This window comes from Vulpes vulpes, chromosome 5 (assembly GCF_048418805.1).
Source record: "Vulpes vulpes isolate BD-2025 chromosome 5, VulVul3, whole genome shotgun sequence".
NCBI classification, from domain to species: domain Eukaryota; kingdom Metazoa; phylum Chordata; class Mammalia; order Carnivora; family Canidae; genus Vulpes; species Vulpes vulpes.
Window position 1 is genome coordinate 47,024,656 of NC_132784.1, and position 22,349 is coordinate 47,047,004.

At 36.2% G+C, this 22,349-nt stretch overlaps 1 pseudogene; it reads left to right on the forward strand.

Moving 5' to 3' along the window:
• Positions 1 to 1,239: 1,239 nt before the first annotated feature.
• Positions 1,240 to 2,061, forward strand: LOC112919229 (vesicle transport through interaction with t-SNAREs homolog 1B pseudogene; annotated as a pseudogene).
• Positions 2,062 to 22,349: the final 20,288 nt, after the last annotated feature.

The following is a 22,349-nucleotide window of genomic DNA, read 5'->3' on the forward strand; positions in this document are numbered from 1 at the left end:
TGACATTCTGATCTCATTACAGAGAGTAGATTTAGGCACTGTCAATGGATTTTTTTCTTTTCACTTTTTTTTTGTCTTGAGTTAAATAACCCCTTCAGCTCTTAAATGTATGTTAGAATGCATCCAAATAAAGCTACGTATGTATAAATAGAAATGATATTTGAAAATTTCACATACTACATTTGCTGCCAAAATTATTATGTTCAGTGGATAGAAAATACATCAGCATACCTTACAAACTGTTTTCTGAAGGAGGCTATTCCCATCTGGGTAGACTACGCAAGACATCTACAATAAACACTCACTTACTGAATAATGTCTGAAAATGAGGCATTAAACAATTGGAACAGGCTTCAGATCTTAAATTATATTTCTATATTGTCATTCGTTTGTTAAAGAATTAACGATAAAGTTGCAACCATTCATGTGAAATCCAAATGTTACTCAAGATATCACATACCATCTAGGAAATGTAGAGAGTTGGAAAAACGTCCTTCTCTCCCCCACAACAATTAGGAAGGAAAAATTGGCCAAACTGCAAATTAATAACTTCTCTTAAAACAATTCAGGGCAAGCAATCCAGCATCTGGGGAGAGATAAGTCCCTACCGGGGAAAGATCACAGCATGTATATACCTGGGACGGATGCTTCTGGATGCTATCTAAGCCTGTAAGGAGACTCAGCTAAGTATTTTTAATGAACTGCAAATGAAAAAGAGTGGGTGCTGTGAGAATGTCAACCTCGGGGGCTTCTGGCATAAGAAGGTTTGCCCACTTCTTAAAGTCTTTTCCTCTCTGAAACCCACCAGTAATTTACAGGGAGGACTGGAGATCAATCTGAGGAGGCTTCCCTCCAGGTTCTGGCCAAGAGATGGAGTAACAGCCACACTAGAACACCCTTCTCCATGTGCCCTGTCTATCCTATGGATCAAAATGCCTGATTATTCAGAGGAATGAACTAGAACACTGAGGACTTTGAAACTGAATAGAAAAGGGAACAGGAAGGAAAACAAACACACAAACTCCATCTCTAGGGGAAGAGGAAGGGGAAGAACTTGTAAAGCTATAGACCAAACACCTGCCAATGACTGAGGCTTAATCAGAAAAGCAGAGGATGTCCTACCTTCAAACTTGGAGCAGTGGTAGCCGGCGGTGGCGGCGGCGGTGGCCGTGATGCCCGCGGGGCTGGGCGGGCCCAGAGCCCCAGTCCCGGCGGCTGCTGCTCGAGGGCGGCCTGCGCATGGCCACCTCCGCCGCCTCCTCGGAGCATTTCGAGAAACTTCACGAGACCTTCCGCGGCCTCCTTGAAGAGAAGACCTACCTGCGAGGGGTGCCGGAGCGGCTCCTGGGGATGGCAGGCACAGAAGAGAAGAAGAAGCTGATCAGAGATTTTGACGAAAAGCAACAGGAAGCAAATGAAACACTGGCAGAGATGGAAGAGGAACTACGTGGTGCACCTCTATCCTGCCGTGACCCTGTGATGTCTAAGCCTCGAACCTACCGGAAGGACCTTGCCAAACTCCATCGGGAAGTGAGAAGCACACCTTTGACAGCCGCACCTGGAGGCCGAGGAGACATGAAATATGGTTCATATGCTGTAGAAAATGAACATATGAACCGGCTGCAATCTCAAAGGGCATTGCTCCTGCAAGGCACTGATAGCCTGAACCGGGCCACCCAGGGCATTGAGCGTTCTCGTCGGATTGCCGCAGAGACTGACCAGATTGGCTCAGAAACCATAGAGGAGCAGGGGGAACAACGTGACCAGTTGGAACGTACTAAAAGTAGGCTGATAGACACGAGTGAAAACTTGAGCAAAAGTCGAAAGATTCTCCGTTCAATGTCCAGAAAAGTAACAACCAACACGCTGCTACTTTCCATCGTCATCTTACTGGAGCTGGCCATCCTAGGGGGCCTGGTTTATTACAAATTCTTTCACAAGCATTGAAACTTCCTAGAGGGAAGGGTTTGTGGACCATAACTTTGACCCTGTGAATGAATGGTGTTAGGAGGAATAAGCATAGTGCTGCTGTGAGGTAATGGTTCAAGGATGCACGGTGTAGCCAGACTGGGGTGGGGGGAGACAGAAACCACCTAACTGTGAAGGAACAGCAATGAGACCAGTATGATATACCAACGTAATAAATGCGGTTTATGACTTCAAAACAAACAAACAAACAAACAAACAAACTTGGAGTAGTGAGTGCAGAGATGGAGAGTCAGTGGGAAGAATCAGTCTCAGAGAGGCCCAAATACTCACCCCTGGAGCATCCTCAATCTTTGTATTATCTTTTCCTGGTGACCTTTGAGTGTTTAAATCTTCCTTCAGTTACACAAGATATCCCAGCATCATTCCACCAACTTGTTTATTCTTTTTGCTATGTCTGACATTAGCCATTTCTTGCGGTGAACATGCTAATGACGGTATATCAATCTTTGATATTTCCCTGGTATAGTATGTTTTTTACCCATATTTTTCTGTTAGCTCTTTTTTCCTTTAAAATTGCATCCTCTTGGTGTCCCTATTCTTGACTAGACTTCTTTTTCTTCTTTACCTTCTTTTCTCATTTCACATTTCTTTCCTGGGCAATTTGATACATTCCCAAGGCTTAAACTTCTGTGCAAAAATGAATTGATCGCTAACTATGTCTTAAGTTTCTGAAATTAGGAGCATTATTTCCGTCTTCTTACTAAACCTGTTTTTCTTGAATATCTGGAAAAATCTCAGAGTATATAAAACAGCATTCATCACATTCTGTTAACTCATTCCTTCCCTTGCATATTAAATGAATTTCCATTTGCCTATTTTCCCAAGCCAGAAATCTGTAACTCTATCTTTGATTATCTTACTCCAATGAATTCTCCAATTCCCCAACATCAAACAACTCCCCAAGTTCAATCAATTTTCAGAAATGTTTTTATGTTTATAGCCTTCTTCCATGACTGCCATCCTTGCACTTAATCTAGATATAACTGTTTCTCCTGGATTATTGCAGAAGCTTCCAATCTGCTTACCTCCTCTCTCTTTTCTCTTCTAATGTCTTTCAACATAACGCAGCTTGATGCTTGACTGTCTTTTTCTTTTAAAATGGCATCTTCGTGAGTTTCCTATTGTGCTGTAACAAATGGCCACACATTCGGTGACTTTGAACAATGCAAATGTATTACTTATAGTTCTAGATATCTGATATTTTGGACTTCTGAATCCAAAATTGGTGCCACTGGAGTGAAATCCAAGTCTCTTAGAGCTGTTTCATTCTATGTTTTTAGGGCAGAATCTGTTCCTTTGCCTTTTCTAGCTTCTGGGGAACCTGCATTCCTTGGACTGTGTTCCTCTCTTCCACCATCAAAACCACACAATTTCTTCAAATCTCTCTGTTCTCTCCCTTTCCATGGTCACACTACTTTCTCTCATTTGTTCTCCTTCCTTCTTATGAGAACCCTGGTAATTGCATTGAGCCCATGGGAACAATCCAAGATAATCTCTCCATCTCAAGACACTTGGTTTAATCATACCAGAAAACATCCATATGAAATAACATGTTCACAGGTTCTGAGGATAAGGATGGGAACATCTGTAGGAAGGCATTACTCAGTTTGCCATAGCATTTACTAAATACTACACATAAACCTGTACTTGCTTACCTCTTCTGTGACTTTCACCAACATCCAAAAATTGTCACCAAATTTTTCAAGTGCAAAAATTCAGTAAGCTGGCATATTGTTTATTTTTTAAGTCACTCCAAGCTTTCCAATGTTACTGTTATAAATTGGCTTTACTAGTATATCTGCATGCATTTTTCATAATATTTCATATACTTACATGGTTATTTTTTCCTTTCAATGGCTACTCATACTTCAAAAATGGGTATAGTGGCACATGATATGCTCAGATGGCTAAGCATCTGACTCTTGTTTTCAACTTAGGTCCTGATCTCAGGGTCATGAAATCGAGCCCCTTGAATGAGCTCTGCATCTGGCTCTGTGCTTAGCATGGAATCTGCTTGTTTCTTTCCTTCTGCTCCTCTCCCTCGTTCTCTCTCTCTCTTTTTCTCAAATAAATAAATAAATAAAATCTTTTAAAAAATAGATATAGACATTCAAAAATATTTATTGTCAGCCACAGTTAGTATTGGGGAGATGATGGAAAATACAACATAAAATATGTACAATAAACAATATAAATAAATACATCATATTACGTAAAATTAGTTATAAGTGTTATGAAAATAAAGTAGGATGAGGGATAGGGACTGAAGGCAGCAAAAGAGGCATTTTAACTTAGATGATCAGATGACAGTCGAGTAATATCTTAAACGCTGAGAGAAAGTCAGCCACACATACATTTGGAAGAAAATTAGCCCAGGGAAAAATGAAAGAAAATATTAAAGTCTTGATAATGTGTCTCCAAGTATCTTATAAAAGTACAGAATTGCTGGGGCATGATGAGGTATTATAAATAATAAGAGGAGATGGAATTGGAGAACCGGATAGGTGGGCTCCCAGTCATGAAAAGTCTCATAGATCATGAACAATTGCTGGGGTTCTGTCTGGGTTTAATCAGAAGCCATTGATATTTAAGTAGAAGAGTGACATAAACTTACATAGCTTTGGAAAAGATAATATAACTGCTTGGGGGAGACTAGAATAAAGAGGAGTAAGGTGGAGAAAAAGCTATCACAGTAAACCAGGTAGGACATGACTAGAAACCAAGAGAATCATCCACTGTACAGACTGAACATGTAACATGTAACAACATTATTTTAGTACTGGGGACAAGGGCAAAGGAGACCAGAGTATTTAGTATCTCCTTTCTAAATTGTGACATGAATTTCCTGAGCAGAATTTTTTTTTTCACTCAAGTTTCCATTACTCTTGATATATATGTCTTGTCACATTTAATTGATCAAACTGGCACTTGTCTGTTTGCTTCCCAAAACAAACTTTGGTCTTCTCATGGGTAGGATTGTTTATTTTAAGTTCATCATATTTTCTACACTTCCTGTTTCCAAACCAAGCAAAAATGAAGGCATATCTGAATTTTTCTATTTTTTTAATTTTAAATAAGAAATGTAGACACTTTTAAATTCATTGTAATCATCACTGACAGGACAGAGTCAAATGATGGTTATAGCAAATAAAATTATAACAAAATTACATCCTTACTAGACCAAAGTAATTCAATTGGATAAGTAAAATTTGATATTTTACATCTATTGTCTTTGTATGTTAACATGGGAAGATAAAAAATTACTAGGTCTCAGTGCGTTTGTTGGAGGGGGGACGTTTATATAGTTTTATATAAAACCAGAATGGCTTAGGTTTCAGAAAAGTCAAACATATCTTGGTAAGCACCAAATTGTTTCAAATAATTTGTACCTTTGCCCAGAGTAAGTGGTGAATTCAGTATTTTAACTCAGTTGATTTAGCACTTTAAATGTAGTGTACAAAATATTTTTGCATTGATTTTATTATTTGTTACTCAATCTTTTAGCCTCTGATATTGTAGAAATTAATTTTTCTTTTACATGTATGCTAATTGAATGAGAATAAATTGTGAATTTGTAAAGAAAAAAAAACATATTTGTCAGATTCTCACATTAAATGAATGGAATAAAGAATGAATCAGTAACTGTGAAAATATTGGAGGTTGGTCTAAAATTACATGTCTTGTCCAAGTGGGAAAATTGACAATATTTTCAATTACTTTTCACAGCAAGAGTCCTTGAGCAAATCTATACCATTGAGTTCATATGCTAAGTTAGATGTTCTTGCTGCAAGATGATACAATGATTCAGAAAATATTGGTATCTGTCCTTCAAGAATAGTTATATAAAATTTATGCTTATTTTTTGAGACTATTTAGTCATATCTTTTTATAATGTTCACAATGACATATTGCTCATTCATAAATTATTAATATTGTCACATTTCCTTTTTTTTTTAAGATTTTATTTATTTATTCATGAGAGACACACACAGAGAGAGAGGCAGAGACACAGACAGAGGGAGAAGCAGGCTCCATGCAGGGAGCCTGATGTGGGACTCGATCCCAGGACTCCAGGATCACATGGAAGGCAGGGGCTAAACCGCTGAGCCACCCAGGGATCCCCACATTTCCATACAGAATTACAGATAATATCATCAACTAGGTAAAATATTTTCTTGGCTATCCCATAACAATGAATACAAGGGCTCTTAAATTGTAATATACAAATAAAGCCAGTCATTTGTATTTTTTTTCTGATCAAATATGTTTTATACTCAAGTGATTCTGATAATTTCTTTGATAATAAGAGCTAATTGCACATATTTACACTGATATTTATTTAATCCGTTTTTTTTCTTTTAAAAAAATTGAGGTATAAATGACATGTAACGTTACATTAGTTTTAGTCGTACAATGTAATGATTCAATATTTGTACATATTGCAAAATGATCACCACAATGAGTCTAGTTAACAACTGTCTGCTTGAAGGACTTTCTTTTTCGCTTCCTTTTTTTAAATATTTTATTTATTTATTCATGAGAGACACAGACAGAGAGGCAGAGACACAGGCAGAGGAATTAGCAGACTTCACGCAGGGAGCCCAATGTGGAACTCCACTCCAGGACCCTGGGATCACATCCTGAGCCCAAGGCAGATGCTCACCTGCGGAGCCACCCAGGCATCCCTCTTTTATGTTTCCTGTGGTGTGAGTCTGCTGGTGATGAGTTCTTCTAGAATTGGTGTATCTTTAAACATCATTATTTTACTTTTATTGTTGAAACATACTTTCATTGGGCAGAGCCATAACAAGGGTCACAAAAGGTATTAAAAATACCTTAGCTACTGTTTGGTGCAATCTGCAGTAGTTCCCTATTACCTGGCATGACCTCTCCAGTCTTGTGTGGGGCCAGACTTATGAATCTTTGAGTGTGACATCTACTTGTGCCATTCCCTTGTGATACAATATGGTTTTTTATTTAGTATCTTCATAGAGGGGAAGGGACAATTTCAGAGGCTTCTACATAAATTCTACTATAGTAGCTCTGACCTTATTGTAAACAACCAAGAGCATCCATTTAAATTATGTACATGGAATCTGAAGAAATGATTATGAGGTGGGTCCAGGTACACAGTGGACAAATTTTGCCATGATTCTGGGTTTAAATTCCAATTATTATTTGATCCTTATATTAGCCCTATATCCAACAGCCCTCAAAACAATTTGGCAGCCTACTTCCCCAGTTGTGCGGCTCCCACAGGAAATGATCATAAGTTTCTTGGAAGACAGGGAAGATAACACCTGTTTACTCTTTTTTTATGGTGTTATAGGACCTTCTAATGGGGATTGTACCTCTCCATCATATGGGATTAACTTAGATCCGGAAATGGGCAAAGTGTTGGCTTCAACGCCTCCACTCTTAATCTCTTTTAATGATGTATTAAATACTTCGGCTGGCCATCAGTGTAGCTCATGGAGACAACAAGTACTACAAGTCATCTCCATAGATACCTGCTGGTCATATCCCTGACTGACATTCCAACCTGTTTCCAGCTAACACCACTATACTTGCCTTGCTTCTGATGGTTAGGTGCTGCCAGCAGGCCTCTGCTCTTCTGGCACCTTATTGTCCCTATTCCTACTGGAGGAGAGAGTAGGCCCAAAATGGAATCACTTGTACTAAACTACACATCAGCCAACCAAGATTTAGTACCTAACCTAACTGTACTTTCAACTCTCCAGGAATGTAATCTTTAACCAGTCAACATTAAATTACCAAGGCAGCAGTAGTGAGATAATCTGCCCAACAGACCCCCCCTACCTTTCCCCTTAGGAAGGTGATTTTGCCTGAAGCAATGCATTCTTTCCTTATAATTTTCTTTTTTTTCCTTTTCACTTATTATTTTTAAAAACTTTTCCTTTTCTACAGCTTGACAGGGCTTTTTTTCTGTTGTTAGTTGGGATGATGCCCAATTCATGAATTGTTGAATAAACCCAATTTCATCTTTAAATTTACTTGGTTGAATTTTTGTCTTTTAATGCTAATGAACCAGTTATTACTGAGATTTTCTGTGATTCTAGAATGTCTCTTCCCATGGCATTTACCGCATCCTTCGTAACTGGAGGCTTCTCAGAGATCTCTCATAGAATGTGGTTCTAAGGTGGGTTTATGGTGGATTGATTCTATCACACCTATTTCTTGCAAGTCTTTTGATCCATTCCACTAGTCATGATAGTTTTGGCATCTATACTCTATTTATTATGAACCTCACTTTCATCACTTTTTCTAAGCCTCTAGGAGTCAAGGATAATAGAATTGTCAACAGGGTTCTTGCCAGTGTTTAGATCCTGTATAATGTTTACAAGCTCTTCTACCCAATGTTATATTCCTCCCTTTCTTATTCTAACACCTACAGGATTCATCTTCAGGCATACTCACCACTGCATGTTTCTCAGAATCAGCACCTTTAACATATCATCTTTCTTCTCCATTTATAATCTTCACATATTCCAGGCACACTTAGACTACAATTTGATCCAAATTACTCAGTCGCGGTCAGGAGGGGACAGGATAAACCCTGTGATGGAAAAGCATTTTCTAATAAAGTAGCTTCCTAATTTGAATGCTCTGTCTTTTCTTTCAGCAAGAGGGTCTCTCTATTCCTACAAGGGAGGATGGACCATATTTGGAGATTCAGATGGTATAGGAGAAACTGAAGATTCAACATTCTCAAATGCATCTATCAGGATATCCTTCTACCAAACTGAAGGCCTCCCTCCTTCCCTGTCAATGAGACTTTAATGTATGAGACTTCCCTGATTGTTTGCCACTCTCAGACTTAAATGTTGTACCTGTTACTTGGCTGTGTCTGTTTTTGAACTGCAGGAGATGAGGATCTATTTAAATACTGTGAAGTCTCTCTCTCTCTCTCTCTCTCTCTCTCTCTTTCTCTCTCTCTTGCACTTTGCTTTAAATTGCAATCTGATTATCTAAGGTTGTTATTTCTACTCTTCAATGAATCAGTCATGCTGAGAAATAGCCATCCATTCTATAGTGGCTATTTCTTCCATACTTCCCAAATTCCTGAGACTGACAACTGTATCTGATCCCAGTTCCAAAACCTTGGAATCACACTGCTATGGTTGCCAGAGACTTGCATTACTCTACCTACCACCAGGGTTGGGGTAATCCTTGCAATGAGCTGGCAAGTGATACAGATCCTAGACCTTATCTTATCTGTTTCCTAGGAGCACTTACAGCACCAAGTACCTTAGGTCAGCTTCTCTATAAACAGAGTGAAAGATGGGAATTCCTGTTCAAGTGATTTACTGTGGGAGTACGCTCCATGAGAAATAGACATGGGAAATTATTCCGTAGAGTTAGTCCTGCCTTGAGACAAGGAGCTCGCATCTTGTATGCAAAGTCTACCCTGGATAGGGTGGGAATGGTTCTCTGAGTGAGCTGGCTCCCTTTGGCTGAAATAGATTTCCTGGGAAAAGAAGCAGCTGTGAATTTTTAACACTTAACACTAACAGACTAAGGGATAGATGCTTTGCTGGTAAGGGAGAACTTGATGGGGCCCTACCAGCATCCACTTTCAGAAATATAACACCATGAACATTCTGTGGTTCTTGAGGCTAATGTTTTTACGGCATCACTTTCACTCAATAAATGTTCAGTGAACACTTAAAATAGGATAGGCTCTGTCACTGGCCCTACCTTACATACAAAGCAGAGTTCTCTATTCTTAAAGAATTTGACAGTGGAACAAAAGATTAAACTAGGTACTCTAGTTATAAAATATAAGGCAAGATGTGGAAATTGCCATAGGTCTAAAGTAAAGGGAGATTAGATCAAAGAAGCATTTATTTTACAGAAATACTTTAGTGAGTTCATAATAGCGAGGGGTTTCTTGATATTGTGACATATAAGAAAATCTACTGCCCTTCACTGTGAAATTAATGGTTTTATATTTTATTCAATTGAGTTCTACAATTATTTAGTGAACATCAGGCTCTGTGTACATAGCAGTATAGAGGATAAAACACAGTCTCTGACTTCATGAAGTTAGTGTCAACATTTTATTGCTAAAGTTATTTTTTTCTTCTTGATTTAATTGGAGTGATTAAGTAGTGATTAAAAAAACATTTTATTTATTTATTCATGAGAAACACAGAGAGAGAGAGAGAGAGAGAGAGAGAGAGGCAGAGACAGAGGCAGAGGGAGAAGCAGGCTCCCCATGAGAAGCCTTATGTGGGACTCGATCCCAGGACCCTGGGATCCCGATCTGAGCCAAAGGTAGATGGATGTTCAACCACTGAGCCACCCAGGTACCCAATAGCAGTTTTTTTTTTAATTAGATATTTTATTGCTGTTGTTGTTATTGTTTTTAACAAAGAATATCTTAGTTTCTAGAAAGGTAGTGAAGTTTTACTTACAGTTTATGCTAACAAGAATAGCTGAGAGGCTCCAAAAATAGGAACTCCTTGCATATATTTATTATCTTTCTTTGCATACATCTTAACACCTACTTTTAAACAGTACTGAATCACATTACCAACATTACCAATATTCCATTATTCCCAGATGTCAAAGTAAGTATAGGTGCATGTTGTGCTATCGGGACAATGCAAGCATCCGGGATGTATTTGGTTTGGAAAATAAAACAGAGAACCACAGTGTAGAATCTAACTGCCTCATTCTAGCAGGTTAAGTCAGAGGACAGAGTAGTTTAGGGAAAAAAAATGTTGAATACCTATGCTGATTTTTCTTTTCTTCTGTATGATTGTTATAACTTTGAAGGCTCCTTTCCCTTTAAAAACTCCATGGAGAGCATGCATGGATCTTATGGTATTTGTTTTAATAGCAGAATACTAAATTAAAAGTAATTGTCCTTTCCAATTGAGCTGCAGGAGCTTTCCACTTTCCAAGTGTGTATAGATATTTGATATTAGTTGATATGACAGTTGAGATAATACAATTTCCATCTCAAAGATTTTGATAAGAACTATTGCCTCATGAAATTAAAGTATCCTATGTTTCTCAGGATAGTCTAACAACTAGTATTTTTAATTATTGTACAAACAACACATTATTTTCTCTTCCGTGTATCTTGTCGGTCTGCGTTGATAGATGTCAACTCACAAGTATATCCCAGTTTGGGTTGAAGTCAGTCTCCATTTCATGTTTGCATTTGAATTTAGGTCTGTCACAAGTGATAAAGAGTGATGAATGTGATATTGCCATGTTGAAAGATCATTAAATGTCACTCTGTGTCCTGGCAGCCAAATGGCTGGCAGAAAGTCAATGATGCAAACTCAGCTTGGAGTGTGGAGAGTAGAGATGGATCTAGGGCAGCACAGAGTCATGCAAGCTGTGAACAATCAATCAATCATTTCATTCAAAGAAAGAGTGAAATGAGATTTGATGGAAATACTGTGTGAGTAGCTACAGTGGTGGACATCTAGCTTGGAAGTGTTTTGATTTACACTTACAACCACCTAGTTGCCAGCAGCTAGAATAATAGGCTGGGAAAATTATGTATTTGATCAATTTCTTTGAATATCTTTTGACTTCAGATGTTCTTTATGCACCTTATGCCTTAAATAGTCTTAAACAACTTTCCTAGCTCTAGAGAAATGGCCTGTAGATGGGCTAAAGTGAGTCAAGTGTACAGTCAACCTATTAGAGGTACAATTTATATACCCTGATAAAGAAAGCATTAAATCTGACTGGCAATGCTATTTCACTTCTTCAGTGGCTTTCTACAATTTGTGTATAATTTATTTTGCTTTCCACTTTCCTTGCTGCTCTTCTATTTCTATGAATTGATTCCCCGAAGTTCCTAAATATAAATTGTACTTAAAACAGTGTGGAAATGCTTACTCAATATTAATATTTATTTTCAAAAAGCTTTTAAGGCCATAACACAAAATATGGAGCACTTTTATATGTTTATCCGGTAATTTACACCATTTGTGTTTTAAACATAGGCTAGAAAATGAAAAATTGCTATTGACTACTACCAGGTATCTTTTAGATTGCTAAATCTGTTTAATCTGGTTCACTTCCATTTGATGAAAATGGGAAGTATAAAGCACACAAAGTGAGTGGTGAAACACGGGCATTATGACAGAAGTTTGCATTAGTGAGCTTTTCTGTATTCAGATATTTGACTCAGAATATTTTAGAATGAGTTATGAAATTGTCAGTATAAGTATTCAGAGAATAATATTATCTGTTTCAAGTCATGACCGTATTTTAAAGTCTTTACCACACTGTACAGGTGCAGGTATTCTAAATCAAATTCTGATAGTTATTTTCTGAAGTAAAATTAGAAATCTATTTTTCCTAAAATTTATGTCAATGAGATTTAGAAAGTTTGACAGTATCCATAAAGCAATTTCCAGTTTAACATAACCATTCAGGTCTTTCTTTTGGTGGGGGTCAGAGGGTGAGTTATCATTACAGATGCAAATAACTGGATGGGGGGCAGCCCTGGTGGCGCAGCGGTTTAGTGCCGCCTGCAGCCCAGGGCATGATCCTGGATACCCTGGATCGAGTCCCACATCAGGCTCTCTGCATGGAGCCTGCTTCTCCCTCTGCCTGTATCTCTGCCTCTCTCTCTCTCTCTCTCTCTCTCTCTGCATCTCTATGAATAAATAAATAAAATATTTTTTTAAAAAAGAAAATAACTGGATGGGTATTTCAGCTCAATAACATTAGCAATTAAGATTATCTGATCAGATTCCTGAATTCTCATTTGTAGGGAGCAACAAATATTGTTTTGACTAATACATAGATTGTCACCTAGATTTTCCTGGAGGAAGAATGCAGAATGTCTAGGTGGTATATTATCATTCCGGTTTTTTAGCAATTATATTTTTATTTGTGAATCAATAAATGGCATCCTGATTAAGTTTAAACTAATATGTTAACTTAATATGCCTATTTTAGAAAGCAATGCTCCGTATTCCCTTCATATTGTCATTAGACATCCACCTGCATGTGAATCCATCTTTTTCTTTCCACGTATTGTTAGCCATGTCTCTCCTCCTACTAAATACCAGATTCTCTTCTTGTGCTTGAATTTCTAATCCCACTTATCACTACAAATATCTTTTATGGAAATCTCTCTCTCTCTCTCTCTCTCTCTTTAATATATCTTCCCTTCTCACTCTCTCTGGGTCATTCTCTTGCTCTATTGTTTCCCAGCCAAGACACATGAAATCTCCACTTAATCTCTACCTCTGCTAAAAACTCCACCTTTTTTCTCATTCTCTTTAGAGTTAAATTTCTCAAGAGTTTTCTTCAGAGTTCTTATTCGTTCACCTCCTTTTGAGTCCTATTACATTTGAAAATATATTTGACACACAGCATATATTCTGAAGTGTCTAAAAGTATATAATCAGTTAAAAGAAAACAAAAATTAATATTTCTAATAGCTACCTGAAGAGTTAGTTACCAGTACATCAGAAGCACCTGTGTGAGTCTTCTTATTCCATTCCCTCTCTCGCTTCTAGAGGCAACAACTATCTTATATTTTATTTCAATTATATATACTTAAATAATGTATCCTTTAGTTTTCTAGTTTTTAAAATTCATATGAATTAAGCCATAAGACATATAATATTCTATGATTTATGTCTATCACTCAACATTATGTTACATTATACATTATGTTATGAGCATAGTACAGTTTATGTATCCATTAGTCTGTTGATAGAAGAAGCAATTTTAAAAACTTCAAATTCGTTGATAGCCCATCCACCCCCAGGTAAGATCTATATTCTCTCCCCCTTACTCTGGGCAGGTTTGTTTCTGCTTCAGCAAATAAAGTCTAATAGGAGAGAAGCTTTACTTCCAAAGCTAGGTAGTATGTGACCATGGAATTTCCATCTTGTTTACTGGAGCAATTATTCTTAATATTCTAGATGCTACTTAAGAAGTCCAACTTCCCTGGGATACCTGCCTGGTTCATCAGTTAAGCATCTGATTCTTGATTTTGGCTCAGGTATTGATCTCTAGGTTGTGGGATTGGGCATGCTTAAGATTTTCCTCTGCCTCTCCCACTTGCTTACACATACTCTCTCTCTTTCTTAAAAAAAAAAAAAAAACAAAAAAAAAAAAAACAAAAAAAAGTCCAACTTCCCTGAGCACCATGGGGGAAACTAAACTTTCCTGAGCACTATGGGGGAAACTAAACAGCCACTTATGGTCAACAATCTCAACATACACCAGCATTCTAGTATAATCTCCATCAAAAAACCAAATATGTGTGTAATGTCTATAGGCGCCTCTAGACTGGCCCATGTACCAGCTGAATAACATCAAGTGACTTCTGTTAATACTGCATGGAACAAAAAAATCATCTAGCTAAGTCTAGCTAAAATTTCTGATGCCCAAGTCATGAGATAAACAAAATAATTGTTATTTTAAGCCAATGGGTTTTGGGATCATTGGTTCCATGATAGAAGATTAATGGAAAAGAAAGTTGCACTGCCAGTGGGATCATACCAGAGTAAAAACTTAAAATATATGGCATTTGTTATGGGATTGTTCAGTAGTCAGGACCTAATGGGACTTTGAGTTTGTGAAGTGAGAAAAAAAAAACATACATATCATTCTTAAAATTTTTGCTAACTTCTGGGGAAAAAAACCCACTGCATGTTGCAATGAGTGTGTAGAAGGTGGCAACTCAACCAAGTGCGGGGATTCAGGTAAGTTCTTTGTGATTGATCATATTTAGCCCACGGCCTGGAAAAGAATCTGGCTTTATACAGGTAAGGTGAGGGGAATGGGAGTGGAAACATAGATTGGCTCCCAGGCAGAAAGAAAATTTGAAAGGAAATACACTGTGTTTATTATGTGAAACATTTTCTGCAAGTGTTCAGAGTTCTTCAGTCCTTATATCTCATAAAGCCTGTTAAAGAAGACGTATTTGCCATTTATTATAGTCAATTTTCTTAATAAATGCATTTCTTCCATGACACTATGTTATCAGTACTAGATCTAGATTTTGTACAATCTCATTGGATGTGCAGGTTTTTTAATGTCCATTTCCCTATTGACATACCATGTGGAGTATCTCTTCATATCCTTACTTGTCTTCTCCATATCTTCTTTGGTGAAGTGTCTGTTCAGATCTTTGGCCCAATCTTAAATCCAGTTTCTTGTTTTATAATTGTTGAGCTTTAAGTGTTCTTTGTATATTTTGGATAACAGTCCTTTATCAGATTTGTTCTTTGAGAATATTTTCTCTCAGTCTGTTTCATGTCTTATCATCTTGGCATTGTCTTTCTTTCTTTCTTTCTTTCTTTCTTTCTTTCTTTCTTTCTTCTTTCTTCTTTCTTTTTTCTTTCTTTCTTTCTTTCTTTTCTTTCTTTCTTTCTTTCTTTCTTTCTTTCTTTCTTTCTTTCTTTTCTTTCTTTCTTTCTTCTTTCTTCTTTCTTTCCTCTTAAAGATTTTATTTAGTTATTTGAGAGGAAGAACATGAGTAGGGTAGGGAAATGGAGGGGGAGAAGCAGACTCCCCACTGAGCAAGGAGCTCAATCCCATGACTCCAGGATCATCTGCTAAAGGCAGATGTTTAACCGACTGAGCCACCAGGTGCCCCTTGACATTTTCCTGTATTGTTCTGTTTTGGGTGTTAGATCTAAAAAGTCATTGGCATACCCAATTAAGATTTTTTTCTATGTTGTCTTCTAGAAGTTATATAGTTTTCTATTTTCCATTTAGGTCTGTAATCCATTTTGAGTTAATTTTTGTGAAGGGTGTATATCAATGTCTAGATTCTTTTTTTTTTCTTTTTTGCACAGATGTCCAATTGCTCCAGCACTATTTATTGGAAAAATATCTGCTCCATTGTATTGCTTTTTCCCTTTGTCTAAGATTAGTTGACTATGTTTATGTGAGTCTATTTCTGGGCTTTCTATTCTATCCTACTTATTTATTTGTTTATTCTTTACCACTACTACAGTGTCTTAATAACTGTAACTTCATAGTAAGTACTAAGGTCAGATGATGTCTGTCCTCCAATATTGTTCTTCTTCAGTATTGTATTAGTTATTCTGAATAAATGTTTTTAGTTGATATTACTATTATTTTATCATTTTGGGTTTATTTTTTCCTCCTGTTTAATGCAATCTTGGGTTAAAAAAATTCCCCAGAAGTCCTTTGGGATTTGCAGAGAATCGGGATTATGAAAGTGAATTACATGAAGCTCACCATTACCTGGACAGTGTAGCCCTTTGAGTCCTCAGCATAATATGGCAAGAAGTTCATATATAATATCAGCCTTAGATTTAAATTCTGTTTCTCTTTCTACTCACTCCATGGGACTTCTGAGCCAAAACCTACATTTGCTGAATTATCAGGAATAATAGGACAAAAATACTTTTCTGCTCAAGTATTTTGCCTACATCTCTTCCTTTAGGACTTTCCTGAGAATATGTCCTGGCAATTTCCCATTAGCCTGACAGCTCTTCTATGATTTAGGTCATTAAGACTATTTACCCACAGTTTTATTGTTTTTCTTGCAAAAGTTGGTTCTAATAAAGAACTTGATCCAAATTATTAGAAGCAGAAGTCCTCTTCTCTGAATTTCTAGTGCTTTATAGTGTACTCAACACAAATTTAACACTTTCTAATGAAAAACCAGATTGTTGAGTAGTGCTTTTATCAATCACTTTTGGGCTCTAGTTACAAACCACACATTTCATAATTCAATACATTTTAAATAAATCACACCTGAAATTCTGAACGTGAATAGTTTTAAGAAAACAAGCATCTCTGCCTCAGGTGAACTTTTGAGCTAAAAGGCTTCTGTTAACTTTTATAACAATTTTCCCTGGTTAAAGGTCCTTGATAAGAAGCTTTCTAAAACAATCTTTCATGATTCTCACTAATGTGTATCAGATGGAACTTGGATATGTTGGTAAAGTAACATTTCACAGAGCTTATTCTTTATAAATAAAAGATAATTGATGTTCAAACACAATGTAGCATATTCGTTTGGCATCAATAATTACCTCAAACCATAATGGCAATACTTCATCCAAACACATTGGAGCTCAGGGTAGTTTCCTCGAATACTTTTTCATGTAGCTAAATGAAGCATTTAATATTTGACACTGTGGTCAGTTAAGTCATTTGTATAAATGAATAAAAACATAACTCATGAAGCTGTTTTGAGACTTTTTAAAGCTATTTAAAATTCTACATCAAGAATACTCTCTAAATACTGTGATTCTATTAAAATATCAAGGAACTTTTATCGAAATCTTACAGAAACTGGTGGATAAAATATATCAAGTAGTCAATTTCAGCAGATGTGGACAACATGGTTACTCATTGAGAATTTTATGAACTCTGTTAAGCATCAGTGTAGGGAGTACCCATATCTTGTTTCAGACTAATATTATATGGTACTCTCTTGGTTAGGCAATGTTCTATGGCAAGAGTGAAGGGATTTCACAGATATAATTAGAATCTCTAGTTAATTGGCTTTAAGGTAGCCAAAAGGAAGATTAGTTTAGGTGGGCCTGACCTAATCAGGGATCAAAAGCAGGAAGCATCATCTAGTCAGCCTTGAAGCAGCAAACTCTCATGGTGTTATGATGAAGTTCACCTGGAAGGGACTATCAGGCCATCTCCTCAGTCCTCTTCCTTCATGTAACTGAATTCTGCCAACAACCAAATGACATCACAGTCCTTGTCAACATCATGGTTGAAAGCCTGTGAGTTCCTGGACAGAAGACCCAGTTAAGCCATGCTCACACTGCTTGTCCACAGAAATTGAGGTGATAAATATGTATTGTTGAAAGCTGCTACATCTGTGGTATTTTACTACACAGCAGGAGAAAATAAATATATTGATATTCATTCATATATTCTTCTAGAAACAATGGCAAAATTTTAAGCTCTATGTAAAAAAAAATTATAAGCTTTTATAAATAATTAGATATAAAAAAACAGATTAAAAATAACTGAATCAAATTATTATAACATTTCATGAGTTTCATTCTTTACTATAGCCAAAAACAAATTGTTAACAAGACCATGGTAGTGAATTATGACAAATTGAATTCTGAACTGATCTCAATTTAATTTAATTTCTTTAAAGATTTTATTTATTTACTTGACAGAGAGAAGGAAAGCACAAACTGGGGTAGTGGCAGAAGGAGAAGGAGAAGCAGGTTCCCCACTGAGCAGGGAGCCTAATGTGGGGCTTGATCCCAGGACACTGGGATCATAACCTGAGCTGAAGGCAGATGCTTAACCAACTGAGCCACACAGGCACTCCCTCAACTATTTAAAATTTTTGTCTAATTAAATAATTAATTTTCTTTCAGAAAATATTCAAGGAAAAAAAAGACTACTTATTGCTTTAAATCTTCACTCAAGAAGGTAATGAGGAAATTTTAATCTGCAACTCTATTTCCTAGGCCTCTATATAGAAAACCACACACAAACCACACACACACACACACACACACACACACACTTAAATATTTATAAAATTGGAAATTAATATTTCATTCACTGAAAACTTTTTTCAATTATACATCTACTTCTTTACTTAATATTTCAATTTTAAATATACATCTACATTCCAGATAGCATAGATACATATAATATGTATTTCAATTTTAAATGTATATCTGTATATCTACATCATTTTTAAAATTGTCTCATGGGTGATTTAAAAATACATTAAATATATTCCATAACTCTGATTAGATTTTTCTAAATTTCTTTTTATTTTAAAACATTCATTAATGTTTATCTTAATACTTTACCTGATTTGGAACCTTTCTAAAAATAGAACTACTAGGTCAAACTGGAATAATATTTTATAGACCTCTGATGGATATAATCAAACTTCTCTCAAGAGATATATCAATTTACATGCTCACAAATAATATGAAATGATGTCTCTTCCTTTATAGCATCATCAGCACTAATTACTGAAATTTAAAAAAAATCAGGTAGACACAACATACTACTTAGGTATAGTTTTAACCTGTATTTTTCGAATACCAGTAGTATGGAACATTTGTATTTTTATAGATGATTCTTCTTAATTAACAAAATATTCACTATACTTTGTTTTTATTGAGTTATATTAAATAACTTTCCCCTGTTTTTCTTAATATAGTTTTTTTTTTCTCTGAATGCTGTTTCCCTGGTAATATGTGTATGATCTTGTGACTTTAATGGTTGTTAGTATTATCTTTGAGGATTTGGGTGCTTTATTCACTCATTGATTGGTTTCTTGGTTTCCTATACAGAAATTTAAGTATGACATTATGACTTGAAAGATTTTCTCCATATTTTAGCTTTTTATCTTTTTTATCTCTTAAATTTAAATACCTTGGCAAGATATATAAAGATGTAATATTTGTGAAATATTGGGTTGGGCCTTAACTAATTATATACAGTTACAGTTATAGTTAATGTAGTTTTATTTATACATATAAAATATTTATCAAAGATGTACAGCTATAATGCATTATAAATCTAATCTAATTTAACATAACCTTAAAATTACATGTGTGTGTGTATATATATGTGTGTGTGTATATATATATGTATATATACACTATCAACTTTAATAAGTTGATTATATTGTCCCCATATTCTTAGTTCTATCATATACTGTAGCTAATGTCAATATACAATTAACTAGAGAGTTATATTTTATACTCTGCACAAAGGACTAGCAAGGCTCCAATGACTAAAGATTTTTTGGCCAGGTTATCCTATACTGTGTTTTCCAGAGCTGGTATACTAATGATTTCACTGTGGCCTGTCCTTATGCCATTTATTTTAAATTCTGATTGTATTCTGATAAACAGTATTTCCTCTTGAAAGCTGACAAGTGTCTGAGAAAAGAATGCTATGAGGACTCTGGAGGAAAAAAAATACATATATTACTCTTTATATTAAAATATGAGATTTCTGATTTCTGAAGACCCTCCCAAAAGGATTACTTAGAAAGAATGAGAAACTGGAGCTGCATAAGTTCTTTTGTATCAAGTTCTTCATAAACATCACTATATCAGAGACATACATAATTGGAAAAATTGTGGCTAAAATTATCATGAGGTCAGAGAATATGCAGAGTTCACAGGTATGATTATTAGATATGGTGCCAGGGACTGTGGCATCATGTATTCTAGCGTGCAGTCTGATCAGCCTCCTTATTGTCAGAAACTCGTAACTGAGTGCTACCTCCTTCAAACAAGTGTTTAGTATTTGTTTGTTTATGTTCCAGTAATTTGTCAGATGGCTTCTTTTTCAACACAACATATTCTGGTTATCATAGTTCTTAAATTTGTCTTAAAATATAATTACAGTAGGTTTTATAAGACATGCAGGTTCATGCTTCATTCATGAGAGACTTATTTTTCTTGATAAGATATTGTATATTAATATATCATATTAAATATGTTTAATTAAAGGAATTACTAGGCACAGTTTGTACTCATATGTGGCACATATCATTCAAGTGTTCATATAATTTATTCTTAGGCTTCATTTTCAGTTTTGCTTAAATATTCACATGCAAATATTCATATATGGAAAGAAATACTTAGTAGAGAGTGTTGTTTCCAATAATATAATAAAGGACTGTTGTCAGCATCTACTGATGCCAAGCTTAAGGATTGCACAAACAGGATTGAAACCAATTAAAGGGATCCCTGGGTGGCGCAGCGGTTTGGCGCCTGCCTTTGGCCCAGGGCGCGATCCTGGAGACCCGGGATCGAATCCCACATCGGGCTCCCGGTGCATGGAGCCTGCTTCTCCCTCCGCCTGTGTCTCTGCCTCTCTCTCTCTGTGTGACTATCATAAATAAATAAAAAATTAAAAAAAAAAAACAATTAAATTTTAGGGTTTGTGGCAAACCCTCAGTGTTTCCGAGATTATTTCAAATTAAATAAATCAATATATCTCTGAAAGTAATCCTTGTTTAAATGATAGTTTACAGTAGAATATGAAATAGGATCTATTTTAAGTTATTATATGCCACGATTTATGAGTGCTCTTTTTTTGGATATTCATAATGGAAATCAATATGCTGTACTCTAAAAATTACCTAAAGCAATAGATCAAGTTACAATGGTCAATTTACTTATGTATTTAGAGAGAGTTGTACCTTGTTATGTTTCCATATATCTTTGCATTTGTGAGTTTTTTTTATTGAATCATCAGATGCATTGGATATAAAATAAAGCATATCATTTTTGCTAAGAAAAGAAAATAGCTGCCACCAATTTCTATGTCAAAAATTATTCTGGGACAAAATTTCTTTACCATTTCTGTATTTATCTATGACCTCCTCTCTTAATAGTTTTGGTGTCAGGACCACTTCACATCCTCAAAATATATTGAGAGATAAGAAGCATATCAAGGAGGGTGTAGTGAGGACTTCCGAAAATATGTTCCTCCGTGAAAGCAGTGTGAGCTCTGTGAGCAAGAATTGTTAAAATCAATGTAGCCCGAACTTTGAAAACAAACAGTAGGAGCAACGTTTATTCTAGAAATACTGCTGAAATTCTGTTGGAACAGCGCTTTGTGGCATTTTGACTCATTTTTATCTTATGCTCTTTTCCCTTTCTGAGACAGCCTTGAAAACCAACAGCCTCACAACCACAGTCAGTGGCTGTGAAAACCAATAGCCTAGAGCCCCTGTCCGGGAAGAATGGATTTGGAGGCTCCAAAAGCACCACCTTGAGATAACTGTCACTATTTGACCCGTCTGGCATCTCACAGGAAAGCTCCATTATCGGGTTTACTTTAGTTGACCTGCCTCAGAACTTGCTTGGTCTGATCAGCCATATCCTTAGGACTTTTGTCAAAAACAATCAGTCGAAATTGTCAGACATCACAGCTGCCTGAGGTGGTGTTACCAGTTGGAGCTACGAAGGGGCTGACCAAAAAACCTTAAAAAAATTGTAAATGCAACGTCCACAGGGGGCTTTGAGAAAGCTCTGACAGTCCTGGGAGTACGACGTCCACATGCACGTTCAGAGCTTTGTGTATGACCAGGAAAGACATAAGACAGATTTATGCACCCAGATATGCACATCTTCATATACACAGATAATATGTGGAAGGATACGTACTAAGAAGTTCACACTCAATGTAGAAATTTGAGTGGTTTTTCTCTTCTGTCCCTGAGGCCCTATACCAATCCTTCTTCTTTCCTTCCACCTCCATCCCTCCCTTTCTCTCCTTCCTTTCCTCTTTCTTTTCCTTCTTTTTCTTTGTTTGCTTATCCATTATCTATAATAACTATACATTACTTTTATATTAAAAAATAAGAAGAGTGCATTTTAACCAAATTATTCCCTTTT